At 40.0% G+C, this 16,155-nt stretch overlaps 1 protein-coding gene across 1 annotated transcript in view; it reads right to left on the minus strand.

The window, feature by feature from the left end:
- The window catches only part of CCDC146 (coiled-coil domain containing 146), a 93,369-nt gene that overhangs the window by 73,521 nt on the left and 3,693 nt on the right, over window positions 1-16,155 (minus strand). The window lies entirely within an intron of this gene.

Consider the following 16,155-nt stretch of genomic DNA (forward strand, 5'->3'; position numbering starts at 1 on the left):
AATACAATTCTGATCATATTATTCCAGCAACCCCTCATTTCCTTTTGTATAAAAATCCAGCAAATAAGCCCCTTGGTGGATTGGTCTCTGCCTCCCCTTTCACTGTCCTTTCTGCTACTATGTAGACTCCTGCCACACTGAATGCCTTGCTGTTCTCGACCATTCCCCATGTTCTCGGCGTTTTTTGCTATTTGGGATATACTGTTCCCTTGGTCTAGATAGAATGCCATGCTCAACCCCAGCTGAGTTTTGTCCTGTCGCTCATGATTAAGAACAAGGGACTCAGGAGCTGGACTTGCTAGATTTGAATTTCAGCTCCACCCTTTGTAAGCTGTGTGATCACAAGCAAAGACTGTCCCTTGGTTCTTTCAGTTTTACAATGGAAAACAGTAGAATCTTCCTGGGGCGGGTGGGGGGTGGGGAGGGGTGGGGGAACTGCCTGATACAGTTATGAGAGGATTAAATGAGATAATATACATGAAACACCTAGAACGTGTGTGTGCACTCCCCTGGGTGCACGTGCACCTGCGTGTGTGTTTATCTTCATCATCCAAAATAATTACCTGTTTGGGGCAGTCTGTTCTGATAACATTAGGAGGGGGTTGGTAACTCTCTCCTTGGGTCCTATACCAGCCTATATATTCCTTTTATATATATAACATTTTCAACAAGGGTTCTACCTTGATAGCAATCTGTTTGGCTAGGATGTAGAGCTAATTTGAGACAGTGTTGTTATTCAACATGTTCATGAGTGTGTTACTACAGATGAAGAGCTGTAGCCTGAAGAAGCTGGAGTTACAACTGGGGAAGAAGCAGATACTGTCAAATGGGAGGATTTGGGAAATTGTGAATGTGGGCAAATACAAGTGAGAAGTGGTTGAAGCCGGGGGAAATATGGCAAGAGAGGATGTATGATGGATTGGGTACATACACCGACAAGCCTTTAAAGGGATTCCGGGAACATGCCGGTGGACACATGTCACGCAGAAGGGTAAGGCAATACCAGAACAGACAACATTTGGTCTATCTGTGTTCCTAAAGAAAAAAAGGTTTTTTTTCATACTTATACCATATTGTAATTTTGAAATTAATTTTAATTATACAGAATCCATGAATGCTTTAGTTAAAAAAAAAAAATCAGAATTAGACTAAAGACTCCTTTGCAAACTACCTTCAATTCCAAGGTAACAGGGCAGAGGTGGCTGAGTCCAAACTGATTTCACTCTAGGTCTTGCCAAAATGCGATGTCTACTGAATCATATCTGTGCCAGTTTTCTTTTGTTTATTGACTGGGAAGAGTTGGAAGTGAGAATAGAAATGAGGAAAATTGGGTTTACTTCGGAGAATTTAGTCCCCTGAATACCCATACATTCCTGAGCCTCCTTTGCTCTTTATAGTGGCCCCTCCCCCACAGTGAGAAGTCTCCTCTTGGCCAGAATATGGTGTTGCTTTCTTTTCTGAGGGAGAAGTCTTAATTGTCCCTTTAGGCTCCTTTAGCCCACTCCTTGGCCTCTCCAGACCTGTAACCAGGGCATGCTCTCATGTCAATTGTGAAGTCAAATTGGAGGAGAAGCTTTTACACAAATTTGCTAATTTTTATCAGTAGAAAAGGAAGACATGTGGGGACAGATTTTGAGGTTGCTTGATGAAAGGAGAAAAAACAGACTTTCAAATGTGACTGAATCTATTGATATGGGTATATTTACCAGAATTTCTGGTTTCAATGGGCTAGCTTGAGCAGATATGTTTGGTTCGAATAGTTTTGATCAGTTAACACAAACCTAGTTTCAACAGCAGCTTCATGTTAACTAAAATTAAGAAGCCAGAAATGCCTTGGAATTAAAGGACTTAAGGAGATAGAAATGTTAGAGTGGATTCAGGTGTAATTCATTCAAAAACTATTCACTGAGTGTATACCATGTGCTAGACAGTCTTCAAGAAAGCCAGAGATATATTAGTTATCAAGAACCCTATACTCAGGGAGATTGTATCTTATCAGAGGAAGTGAATAAATAAATAACATATAAGAAATGCCATAAAAAATTCAACAGAGCAAAGGAGATAAGGAGTATAACAGGAAGGATGTTATTTTACATAGGCAATCTGGGGAGACCTCCCTGAGGAGGTGACATTTGAACAGAGTCTTTTTTTTTTTTTTAAAGATTTTATTTATTTAGTTGACAGAGAGAGATCACAAGTAGGCAGAGAGGCAGGCAGAGAGCATGAGAGGGAAGCAGGCTCCCTTCAGAGCAGAGAGCCTGACGCGGGACTCGATCCCAAGACCCTGAGATCATGACCTGAGCCGAAGGCAGTGGCCTAAACCACTGAGCCACCCAGGCGCCCCTGAACAGAGTCTTAAAGATAGGAGAGAATGAGCCAGGCAGATAGCTAGGAGAAGATATCTAGGCAAAGGAAGCCAAGGTGCTTGGGATGTTTTAGGGTCAGCAAGTAGTCCACCCCTCGACTGTGGAGTGGGTTTAGGAGATGAGATCAGGGAGAACTTGGGGAGTTGGAGTTATGTAAGGGGTGGTGGCAGCTGCCAAACCATCTAGACCTTACAAGTCATGGTAAGAATTCTGCCTTTTACTCCCAGTAGGTAAAAGCCCTAAGGGTTTTGATCATAGGAGGTATAGGATCTCATCTCATCTTAAAAGGATCACTCTTGTTGAGTGGAGACATGATGGAAGCAAGAACACTAGTCTGACAGTGTTTGCAATGATCTTGGAGAGAGATGTGCACCACGATGCTTGCAGTGAAGTGGGTCCTTAAGGTAAAGCTGACCAAATTTGCCAGTCAAAGATCGGGGGGACGGCGAAAAGAGTAGAGGTATCATAAGGACGGGGATTTTGAACTGAGCAACTCTGAGGGATGGAGCTGCTGTTAATTCAGCTGGAGAAGGCTGCGGGGGTAGCCTGTCCTGAAAGTGTAGCAGGGGTTGGGTAAGGGGTGGTGGTCAGCACTTCTGAACATTCTAAGTTCAGATATTGATAATACATCCCAGTGGAGGGCATTTGGATATTAGCATGATGTTCAGAGAAGACATCTAGTGTTCAGAATACAGTTCTAGGGACATCTGGGTGACTCAGTCGGTTAAGCATCTATCTGCTTATGGCTCAGGTCATGATCCCGGAATCCTGGGATCGAGCCCCCAATCCAGCTCCCTGCTCAGCAGGGAACCTGCTTCTCCCTCTGCCTCCTCCCTTACTCATGCTCCCTCTCTCTCTGTCTCTTAAATGAATAAATCAATTTTTTTTGAAAGGAAACCAATACATTTCTATCTTCAGAAATACTAGAATGTAGACGATAATCCATCTAATGGGCCTAGATGGGATCACTAGTAAGAAAGAGGACCTGGAGCAAAGACTTCCAGGGAAGACCAACTGGAGATAAGGAAGAACCAGCAGGGTTGTGCCAACCCGCCCACCCTGTAACTGTCATTTCAGAGGTCACACAACTGCTGCACTACGGAGAGGGCAGAGATCTGTTCCCGCTGCAGCAGCTTTCTCTAGATTATTCTACATTTAGATGTGCTTTTCCCTGCTTCTGTCAGCACCATGATTTTGAGGAGTTACTAGGTGTCTTTTTTTTTTTTAAGATTTTATTTATTTATTTGACAGACAGAGATCACAAGTAGGCAGAGAGGCAGGCAGAGAGAGACAGAGGAGGAAGTAGGCTCCCAGCTGAGCAGAAAGCCCCATGTGGGGCTCGATCCCAGGACCCTGGGATCATGACCTGAGCCGAAGGCAGAGGCTTTAACCCACTGAGCTACCCAGGCGCCCTGTTACTAGGTGTCTTAAAAGCGGTTATGGTAGTCTAGATGAGGTATTCCAGAAATCACTGCTCGCGACTTAGGCAGTCACTTCACGGCGAAGGGAGGAAGCAGTGATCTGTGGAAGCCTCAGATACTGCGTCTTCTGGGAGGCAGCACCGTGTGTTATCATGCAGGATACTGTGTGTTGTTGTTGTTTTAGAGATTCATTTATTTATGTGAGAGAGAGAGAGAGAGAATGCTTGTGAGCTGGGGAGGGGCAAAGGCAGAGACAGAAAAAGAATCTTAAGCAAGCTTCATGCCCAGTATGGAGCCCAACATGGGGCTCGATCTCACGACCCTGAGATCACAACCTGAGCCAAAACCAAGGGTCAGATGCTTAACTGACTGAGCCCCCCAGGCACCCTGGATTTGATGTGTTTATGTATGTGTGTATGTATATAGCAAAAGAAATATGAACTAGGTCACAGACCTAAAAATGTTCTTTGTTAACAGTGTAATGCCCAAGTTTAAGTAATCAGGTTATAGTCATTTTAAATCATTAGGGTACTAGTTTGCTATTACTATAAACCTTTAGTTAACCAGAGGCTGGTTTTACTCTTTATTTTTAGACACAGTGATGTTAAAATTTGTTTTCTCCAAAAGTTATCCCAGTTAGCGATAACAGAAATCTTGTATTTCTAGCAGCTTTCAAAGTGAAAATAGCCAGAAAGTAGAGTAGAATATCTATAAGTGAATCTGACTGGCAATTTCCACTTAATGTAGGGTCTAAGTGGAAATGAGTATAGTCATCTGTAGATGGGTAGAGTCCCCCTGTGGTGTATACACACACATAAACACACAGACGTACGTGTATGATACACATGCAGGTTTATGTATGCTATTTGTAACACATGCTACAATACACAAGGAAACCTGTCCATTCAAATAAAATAGAAATGCAGCTCATAGAGTCAAAAGTCAATACAACAAAATCACCATGGGGCCAATAGCTAGCTTATTTTGAATGATGCTATTTAAAATAGATTGCTATGAAAGAACTTCAGATAGTTTTCTTTAAATCCCCTATAACAAATTCTATGCTATTAATGTTGTTGTTATTCCTTGAAATGTCTCTTCTTTGCTGCCTCTCTTCTCCTCCAGAACACCCTAGTGTGGCTCCTTCCACTTTGCTCCTTCTTCTCCTTGACAACTTCTCTGTCAGTTCAGCAGCTTACTGTCCCCATGTCCATATTTAATTCTGCCTCTGCACTTTTGCTCACCTAAAGTCCCAGGGGTAAACCAAAATTAAAACCATGATCTAGCAAATTCACAATCAACATCTTCGTAGGCATCACAAGGTATCTCAAAAAGATCTATATTATTTTATTAGGGATTTTCAGGAGGAAACCTACATGAGACCTCTGAGGATATAAACTCTCCTTTTGAAATTCCCCCCAAAAAACCATATTTATAAATAAATGGCCTTTTTGTCTTAGCCTCTTAAGATACTGATATTATGTTTATATTTGTTATTTCAATAGAAATATGTATCATTTGCTTATTACCATATGTGTAACATGATGCTCTATGCTTATCAGAGTATTTTGGATATTATTTTTTCCAAATAATGTCTACATAAACTCTCAAAATTTGAGTTTAATCTCTAGCATTCAAGGCTTTCCCAAGTAATTAAGGATGATTCTATTTAAGATGAATTGCTTTTCGATTACAAAAGGCTTCATACAAAGTTTCACCTCGTCTGGGACGATTCAGAATCTGAAAACTTGTTTAGTTTCTGTCTGGAAATTGGTTTCTCATCTTCTGCGAGAAGCAAATAGCTTGTGTTTATGTTGTGAAACCTTATCAAAGAACGGTCCACAGAACTACTTGTTTACATTTATTTGCCATTCAGCAATGATAGTAGCACATTTTTTTTTCAGTTAAGTAAGCTGTTTGAATTTTTATTTAGAGATTCTTGCTTCTGAATACTAATAATGATAAGCAGCTGTCACTTGCTGAGTGCCAGTCATGTGCTGGACATTTTCCTTGGGGCATTTCCAATGTTCTCTCTGCTATGATTAATGCTGCAACAGGGAGGTAATGTTTTACGCTCACTAAAGTCTTCCCTGAAAAACAAACAGACAAACCTTTGTTCCTTGCAAACTGTTTATCATATGTGGACCATTACCCAGTTTCAGCTTTCCTGGCTTTCTTGGTATATTTCTTATAAAACGGGATAATTTTCCATGACAAATTACATCTGATGATTCCAAGGTCAAGTACACACAGAAGTAAATCTCAGGGATGCCTGGGTGGCTCAGTTAGTTAAGTGGCTGCCTTCAGCTCAGGTCATGATCCCAGGGTCCTGGGATCGAGCCCTTCATTGGGTTCCCTGCTCAGCCGGGAAACTGCTTCTCTCTCTCCCTCTGCACCTAACCCCACTCTTGCTATCTCTCTCTGTCTCAAATAAATAAAAATCTTTAAAAAAAAAAGTAAATCACAGTATCACCTTGCTCTGGCTTTCTGTGTGAATTTTTGAAGTGGAAACTGATTTCAGTTAAATCTCAACTTAAGGTGAGACATATATTTTTTTAATTTTACCAAATAATTACATAACATTCTGCTGACAGGAGATATTTTAAAAATTAATACATTTTCAAGTGTGTTAATGTCCCTACTTAACCTAGCAGTTAAAAATTATTTTCTTTCTGCAGCTAAGTCAGAATTTATAACAACTCTGACAGAAAAGGCCAAACAAATATTCTATGCTCTCCAAAAACTATTTTACTTCCATGGTTACATGGCAGAATTCACTGATGAAAACATTCTGCCTAAGCAGAAAGCACTTTGGAAAGTTCTTTGGAAGCCATTTATCTTGATGATGTCCCAAAAGTTCCTTTTTGCTTGTTTCCCTTGCCTTTAGAGGCATGTCTTGAAAGAGGTAGCTGTTGGCCGATGTTGAAGAGATTATACCTGTGTTCTCCTCTACGATTTTGATGGATTCCTGTCTCACATCTAGGTCTTTCATTCATTTTGAGTTCATCTCTGTGTAGGGTGTAAGAGAATGGTCCAGTTTCATTCTTCTGCATGTGGCTGTCCAATTTTCCCAGCACCATTTATTGAAGAGACTTGTCTTTTTTTTCCATTGGATATTCTTTCCTGATTTGTTGAAGATTAGTTGACCATAGAGTTGAGGGTCTATTTCTGGGCTCTCTATTCTGTTCCATTGATCTAAGTGTCTGTTTTTGTGCCTGTACCATACTGCCTTGATGATAACAGCTTTGCAATATAGCTTGAAGTCAGTCATTGTGATGACCTCGGCTTTGGTTTTCTTTTTCAACAATCCCCTGGCAATTCAGGTCTTTTCTGGTTCCATATAAATTTTAGGATTGTTTGTTCCATCTCTGTGAAAGATGTGTAGATTGCTCTGGGCAGCATAGACACTTTCACAATGTTTATTCTTCCAATCCAGGAGGATGGAATGTTTTTCCATCTTTTTGTGGAAGCCAAAAGATTTCTCATGTAAATGCCAAAGTTTATTTTCATTTATTATATTTCTGTCTTATATTCAGGTAAAAATGTTGTCTTTATCTGATCAAGTCAACAATTAAAAATCTAGAGAGGCTCTGATACCATGAGTAGCCATGCAAGATGGACAGGAAGACAGACTGATGCTTGTATGATGAATACGGAGTTGGGGTTTCACATGCTGAACTACTAGATTAGAGCTTCTCAAACTGTGTCCCTAAGGTTCTGCAGACTTATTTATGAATGCCAAAGGAAGCCGGGTAGGAAGAAACCAGGAGATGTGTGATGCATGAAATACTGTTCTCCTAGAATAGTTGTGCTTTCATTTTATATCCTGGGAATCCACCTTAAGTTTCACTTGAAGTAGAGGTTTTGTTTTCAAAAAAATACTTGAAAATGATTTGCCTCCCTATTGGATATTCCTTGGTGGGGGTGCTCAGCCAGCAAAAATAAAACTAGAATAGATGCATGACAATTCTAACTTGGTATGATATTTCTAACTTTAGACGTTTAAAATCACTGAGGTTTCAGGTGGACTTGATGTGGTTAAATGCATTCAGAAACTCAGAAGAAATTTCTCCTCTTTAAGTTCACTTTGTAAAATGGTGGTTCAGTAGTGTGATTTTTTTTTTTTTTTTTTTTTTTGGTGGAAGGCTTTACTAGTTACTATGCATGTATGTTCTTTTGAAAATGGTATGGCTGGGGTGCCTGGATGGCTCAGTGGGTTAAAGCCTGTGCCTTTGGCTCAGGTCATGATCCCAGGGTCCTGGGATTGAGTTCTGCATCGGGCTCTCTGCTCAGCAGGGAGCCTGCTTCCCTCTCTCTCTCTCTGCCTGCCTCTCTGCCTACTTGTGATCTTCGTCTATCAAATAAATAAAATCTTTAAAAAAAGAAAAGAAAAGAAAATGGTATGGCTATGCACAGGGTGGTAAGCTAATGGAGAGTTTTCAGAGAATATCAAGATGAATAGCGTAGGCTTCCTGCTTCCAAAGTTCCTAAAGCTACTATAGTTTAGTTTAAAAAAAAACAGGACAGAGTAGAGTAAGTGACATAAGTCCCATAACAAGCAGGGAATAGACAGCAGCAACGGTGATTTCACTTTTTCAGGAAGTGGGATGCTTCAAGAAAAAGACAGGATCTGAGCAGTCCTTGAAAGATGAGCAGAATATGGAAGCACAGAAATGTGAAGAAGCGTGCTTCTGGGCTGGATATAGGAGGAGCAACGGCATCTGTGGGTTGAAAAATCAGGAGCTAGTTTGGAAAACAATAATATGTCTAATCTGGCCAAAGCATGGGTTCTGTGGCCGGGGTCAGAAGCAAAAAGATGAGAGGAATGGTGCAGACTGTAAAGGGATTTGTCTGTAAAGTCAAAGAGGGGACAATATTAGGCCAGAAAATCTAAGGGAAGGAAAAATTCAAATCTAAGTATCTACTGTTTCCCCTGTCACCTACTGATTGCTCAGGTCTGTGTCTGGGTCTGTGAGGTGATGGTGGGATACTGGGTTGGAAGGGAAAATTGGAAGGAACTCTGAAGACCGTTTTACAAAATAATGAAATGGTCAAGCTGTCAAGGAGAAGATGAATAGAGAAACAGAGGGGAAAAAAAAACAACTTGGGGGGTGGAAAAACAATTTCTGGAGGAGTTGTTAAAGAGGGGTAAGAGGTGTGTGGGAGAGGCATCTGCTGTAACAAGGAATTTTAGGAAGTTTTGTTGCATGATGTGCTGTAGAACTCCCTCCTCTGTTCCTGAAGGAACCTTCAGTATAATCAAATTGCTTTCCAAGGCTTTCTGGAGGCAGATCTGTGTTTCCTTTCGGCTGCGCAGGGATGGATTTTAAGGTGGAAGAGAGCTCAGTTTTACTCTGTTCACAAACTATCTGTACAGACATGGGTTTCCCCCGTGGTGCTGGGGGTGACAGGAGACGTGAAGGGGAGCACACAGGGGACCCTCCCCTCTTCATCCTTCCCCTCTGCGCCCACCACATCCAAATCTGTTTTATCTACTGTGCTTCTGGGTACGATGCCCGCTGGAAAAAAGTGATAGAAGCAGTTTAAAAACAGGGTGAAAACCACCATGGTAGACACTGAGGTATCCCTGAAGGGTAATAAGCTGAGAAGTGTACTCTTTGTTTTTTTAATTAACATATAAGGTATTATTTGCCCCAGGGGTACAGGTCTGTGAATCATCAGTCTTACACACTTCACAGCACTCACCATAGCACATACCTTCCCAGTGTCCATCACCCAACCATCTTATCCATACCCCCCAACCCCCAGCAACCCTCAGTTTGTTTCCTGAGCTTAAGAGTCTCTTATGGTTTGTCCCCCTCCTGATTCCATCTTGTTCCCTTTTTTCCTTCCCTATCCCCCAAACCTTCACCCTGCCTTTCAAATTCCTCATATCAGAGAGATCATATGATAGTTGTCTTTCTCTGGTTGACTTATTTCACTCAGCATAATACCCTCTAGTTCCATCCATGTCATTGCAAATGGTAAGATTTCCTTTTTCTGATGGCTGCATAGTATTCCATTGTGTATATATACCACATCTACTTTATCTGTTCATCTGTTGATGGACATCTAGGTTCTTTCCATAGTTTGGCTATTGTGGACATTGCTGCTGTAAACATTCAGGTGCACGTGACCCTTCGGATCACTATGTTTGTATCTTTAGCATAAAAATCCAGTAGTGCAATTGCTGGGTCGTAGGGTAGCTCTATTTTCAACTTTTTGAGGAGCCTCCATGCTGTTTTCCAGAGTGATTGCACCAGCTTGCATTCCCACCAACAGTGTAGGAGGGTTCCCCTTTCTCCGCATCCTTGCCAACAACTGTCCTTTCCTGACTGGTTAATTTTAGCCATTCTGACTGGTGTGAGGTGGTATCTCGTTGTGGTTTTGATTTGTATTTCCCTGATGCCGAGTGATGTGGAGTGAGAAGTGTACTCTTAATATGAAATGAGATTCAGAGACCAGGAATGATTTGCTCAAGGTTGCATGGCTAGTACACGTGGAGCTAGAACTAAGACCCATTTCCCCTGAACCATCCCCCCGACCTGGCCAATCAGAGATTTTCTTTCCAAGCCATTAGGATTTGAGATATTTTGAGCCTGTCCATTCTTAGATGTCATCTTTTCAGACAGCAAAGCCCCTCTCCTCTTCATCTGAGGCTTGATGTCAGGTAATTCTTGCACCTCCTTATTTCAGATCTTGGAGGTACCCTGGTATACCTGTTCACCTCTGTTGGGTATGGATGGGCTGGGGAGATATTGGCCTCGGCATTAGGTTCTAAGCTTGCTGTTGGTATCTCCTTTCTGTTTGCCCTTACTGCAACATAAACACCGGATGTAACAAAGGTTACAGTATGATGACTCAAACTATCGATGTACTGGGAGAAAATACAGGACACACATTTATGACCTCAGAGTAACAAAGGTCTTCTTAAGGTATGACACAGAATCTAAAGCTGTAAAAGCAAAGTACAATAAAAAACAAATTTCCACGTCAAGAAAGGCCACCTTCAGCAAACTCTAAAGAAATCCAACAAACGGAGACATTTTTGCAATGCATATTGTACACAAAGGCCTCCTTTCTAAATGTATAAAGAGTTTCTGTGAATCTATAAGAAAAAAACTACACAATAGAAAAATGGGAAAAAAAGATGTGAACAGAATTCACAAAAAAAGAAGTTACAGATGGGTCTTTGTATCAAATATGCTTCTCGCTTCTATAGAGTTGATGTTTTAACATCTGCTCCATGTGCCTATGCTGACCGGATACAGCTCTTTCCAGACAACCCGGTAATATGCCTGAGTCACCTTGCCTTGGCCTCCTGCCTCCCTCACTTCCTCCTCCCCAACTTTGAAAGGAGTCCTCCTGGAGGTACACTTTTCAAATGCAAACCAACCAATCCAGAGTCCACACTCTAAACTCTCTCCTTATTAGGGTCTCACATTCGGGCCGCTATACACTTACCCTAATCACCCCAGAACCAAGTACCAAATCACTAGGGCCAGCCCCTATGCCCCAGAGCTCACTGAACTTATTCCTGCTAACCAATCCCAAGCCCGCCTACCCTGCTTCACCCATTCCTTCCCAAGAAAATCACAGTAAAGGCTCTTGCCCTGTTCCTCCCTGACTGTTCCTGACTGTTCCCAGTGCTTACCCGTGTTGCCATCATGGCATGGCATGTCCCCTTTTCTTAGGAACTGTGAGTGATAAACTATTTTTCAATGGCAACTGTGTTCTGATCTGTTTGCCTTCCTATACATGACATTTTCTATTAACACACTATATTTTTAAAACAGTCTTAAACGTATGAAAAGAAGCTCCACTCCATGCATCTTAAGGTGAATGTAAATGAGAACTATGATGAGATAACATTTTCCTTTTATCAGAGTGACAAAGTTCAAAAAGTTAGATAGTGCACAGTGTTAGTATGAGCAAAGTCACATTCATTTCTTGTTCCTGGAAGCATAAATTATTACAGCCTCTATGGAGAGCACTTTAGCAATAACAGTGAAATTTCAGAATATACAAATTCACGATCTGGCAATTCTACTTGTGGGTATATACTTAAAAGAACTGAAAGTTTGGATCTTTTTAAAAAAATTATTTATTTGACACAGAGCGAGAGAGGGAACATAAGCAGAGGGAGGGGAGAGGGAGAAGCAGGCTTCCCGCTGAGCAGGGAGCCCGACTGGGGGCTCGATCCCGGGACCCTGGGATCAGGACCCACACTGAAGGCAGACACTTAATGACTGAGCCACCTAGGCGCCCCTGAAAGGGTGGGTTTTAGAGAGATATTTGTATACCTTGTTCATAGCAACATTATTTATGATAGCTAACAGGTGGAAATCACCCAAGTGTCCATAGACAGATGAATGGATAAACAAAATATGGTATATACATACAATGGAATATTATTATTCAGTTTTAAAACAGACAGAAATCCTGTCACATCCTGCAACATGGATGGAACAACACCAGTTTGAACTGCATGGATCCACTTATACATGGGTTTTTTTTCAATATAGAAACATAGTACAGTACTGTAAATGTATTTTTTCTTCCTTATGATTTCCTTAATAACGTTTTTCTCTAGCTGACTTTATTATAAGAATGCAGTGTACAATATATATTAGATGCAAAATATACATTCATCCACTATTTATGTTATTAATATGGCCAAGAGTAGGCTTTTAGTAGTTAAGTTCTGGGGAGGAGTCAAAAGTTATATGTGGATTTTCAACTGTGCAGGGGGATTGGCACCCCTAATCCCCATGTTGTTCAAGGGCAAATGTATATTCAAATAGTTCTTGGGTTACTGAAGCTACAGTTTCACAAAATGCATGTTCTCTACTGTGAGTCACAAGCTTTCAAAAGTCAGCTTACTTTCTCTCTCAAGAACTTTCTCAAAGGAAAAAATAATACGATTAAGTATTTCTTCCTAATCCTTATTTTAAAAAGCAACATCTGTTCACAGTGACAATTAAAAAACAAATCATCTGAATTTAGATTTTTTTTTTTAAGTAGGCTCCAACATGGGGCTTGAACCATAACCCAGAGATCAAGACCTGAGCTGAGATTAAGAGGTGATTAAGAGGCAGAGACTTAACCGACTGAGCCACCCAGCAGTCCCTTCAGATTATTATTTTTAATATTTAACCAACTTGCTGTAACACTTTAGCTAAGGAATCAATGAAAAATACAGAGGTAATTAAAATGTTATTCAATATGTAATGAAAAATAAACACAGGCACGCGCACACATAAACAAACTAGGTCCGCATTATGTCTGTAAAAGCATCAAAAAAGAGAAAGGGAAATTAAGGACAATTAACCACACAGAGGAAGGGACAGATGAGCTGTTGGAGGGTAGGGTCTTTGTGGCATTTTCCTCTGATTCTTGGGCCTGAGTCTGGTATGTCCTCGATGCGCAGTAAAGATTTTAGAATCAGTAAAGGAAGATAATCTCGGACAGGAGGCAGAGGAACCATTAATTCTTCTCTGTCCCTGATTTTCAAGTCTTTTCTCTGTCCCTGATTTTCAAGTCTTTTCTGACTCCTACTTGCCACATGTTCAGATAGCAGAGTTTTTCTGACAACACCCTGGATTCCTGGCCAGAATCAACCTTCATGTTTTTCATTTCAAAAGTGCCAAGTATAAGGATATCCTAACATGGAACTTTCTTTTCTCTTCCCCAGACTCTTCTGCAGTGTATGGTTTTACTAATTGAATTTAGGGGTGTTAATCTATTTTGCAAAGTGGAATGTGGCTTGTAGTCTTATAATCCTAATATAAAACTTTAATCTTTGTAAATAGATTATTAGCCATGTCAAAACCACAAATGTTTAAGTGCATTCCAAGCATGTTCCAAAGTCTTTTTCCATACTGGAAAGATTTTTAAATTTCCACCTTACTGTCAGAGGTAAAAAACAAAACAAAACAAAAAACCCCACCCCAAACCAAAAAACTTTATGGAAAAGATGGAACCCCTCTGTATTGTTTAATAAGTTATCAGTCTGTTTAAAGTTTCTTGACAGCCAAAAAAAATCTTGGAAAATTATTCTTGCCAGGCTGCCTGGATGTTTAAAGGACAAGTGAAAACAGGCCAACAATAGCAAGACTTGTAGAGATTTTTAAAAGATTGAGTAGTTTTTTTTTAATGCTTATCCTCCACATACAGCTATTAATGAAGTGTGATAACTAAGAAAAGGATAAGGAAGCTAAGGGGAAATATTTAAATAGAAAATTAAATATTTACCTTTTTTTTCCTTTTAACATACAGTTTACTTAAAAAGTCAATTTGTAAAATCCTAAAATAGTAGTGTTTAAATGTATAAATGCCCAGTGAAGAAAGTCGGATGAAATTTGCACTTAGATAGGAGACAGGATTCCTTGATTGGCTCTGTAATTGTCCAGCTGCTCAGTTCAGGGCAAGTCTCAACCTTTCAGAACTTTAAGATAAAATAATATCTTAAAATTCCTATTCCTTATGGAATATCACTATGGGAATTAAATTACACACTTAAAACTACCTTGACTGTCAGCTTCTTGAGGGTGAGGATCTTATATTTTCACCATTGTAAACATTTAAACTTGATTAATTCATGTATGAGAGAAATAGAAGTCATTTTCACTCTTGAAAAACATTTTAAATTTTGTTACAGATTAACCCAAGACACTCCTCAGTTCCTATAAGAGGGCAAACCTAGAAAATGAAGGAAGCTTTAGTATTATCAGAAAATCACTAATATTTTCAGTAACAATCAAAAATTTTTATTAAAAATTCCTAAAGTTATTTAATCTGTTACCAGCCTTAGGAGAATGAAAGGTATAAAGAATAAGAAGGTATCTTTTGAACATGTGACTATCCCAGTAAAAGTAGGGAATTAAGTAAATTATGGCAACTAACTAAATGCTGTTAAATATACATAAAAAGCAATCTGCAAACCTTTCAGAAAGCAATCTATTGAGAAACTTTTATGTCTATATATCCAGCCCAAGGACTAAGATCTACATATGGGACATTCCTCTTAGACCCATTGCCTCCTCTGAATTCTCTGTCACTTAGAATAATCCGGCTACTTTCCTAAATCATAAATCTAAGCATCAGTTCAGACTCTTTCCTCTTCCTCACTCCCCTCCTCCCTCTGTCCATTCAGACACTAAGTCCAGCATTTTCTATTTCCTTAATATCTCACCTATATGTATTCTGTCCCTTTTCCCATTGCCACTACCTTGGTTTGGTCTCTCTTTATATCTTACCTTGATCACAAAAATGGCATTCTAATTGGTGATATGGCAGGAATGGAACAGAGAAAAATTCAGTAGGTATTTAAGAGAACCAACTGATAGAATATAGGACAAAAGGTTTAGAAGAACAATTAATTGAGTCCTGAGCGTGTGTAGCTTGAGGTACCCTCGAGTCATCTGGTAAAGATATTCTAAGTACATGTGTGTATGTGTGTCAGCAAAGCTCAAGGACAGAAAAGTAGGTTAATAGTGGACACTGTGGATTTGGCTGAAATATCCCCTTTCATGTCCTACTCCTCCAAAAATCTTTTTCCAGATCATCTCATTCCAACAGTGGTTGTTCCTTGCATTCAATTCTGACAACTCGGACAGGTTCACAATTAAATGTTGCCTTTTGTTGGTATTTATTATTTCAAGTTTCTTTTTCCCAAATTAAGCTTCTAGAGAATAGTGACCTTTTATATGCTTTATGCTTATGGATGCCTATTGTGTCTGGTGCTTTGCCACATACAAGAGGCACTCAAAGCAGGAGCTGAAGGGATAAATTTAATTTATTGATTTTAATGATAACCATAATAAACATCTCCTACATACAAGCTATACAGAGCTTGCACATAATGGGCACTGAATTAATATCTGTGAAATGGATTGAGACTTAAAGTTTCCCATGGCTCTTCAAAAACCTCTTGATATCTCAATGGCTTCCAAGTCTGACATGCCACTAACATTTGGACGCAAATATATTTATTATACGTTTTGTAAGAAATCCAACAATTCATAGTTTTATACATAACCTGTTCCAGTGAAAAGGTCACCCATCGGCAAGCCTAGCCCATCTTCATCTCCTTACCCACATGACTTGAACCTCCCCACACTGTACTTTTACAGAATTTCACATTCTATATTGATGCACACTTCTACGTCCTTAGTGTTTCCCTCCAACGTTCACATTGCCTCCTGGTGCCTCCCAAATGCTCCTGTGCTACCTTTGCTCTTCACAGGTCAAAGATTTAACTATGATTGGCACAAGAATTATTTTCAGGAAACAAAGAGAGGAACGTTCCCCCAAAAGGCTTAGACAAGATAATTGCATGTTTGGATTTTGGACCTTATTAAGACAAG

The sequence above is a fragment of the Meles meles genome, chromosome 10 (genome assembly GCF_922984935.1).
Source record: "Meles meles chromosome 10, mMelMel3.1 paternal haplotype, whole genome shotgun sequence".
Taxonomy (NCBI): domain Eukaryota; kingdom Metazoa; phylum Chordata; class Mammalia; order Carnivora; family Mustelidae; genus Meles; species Meles meles.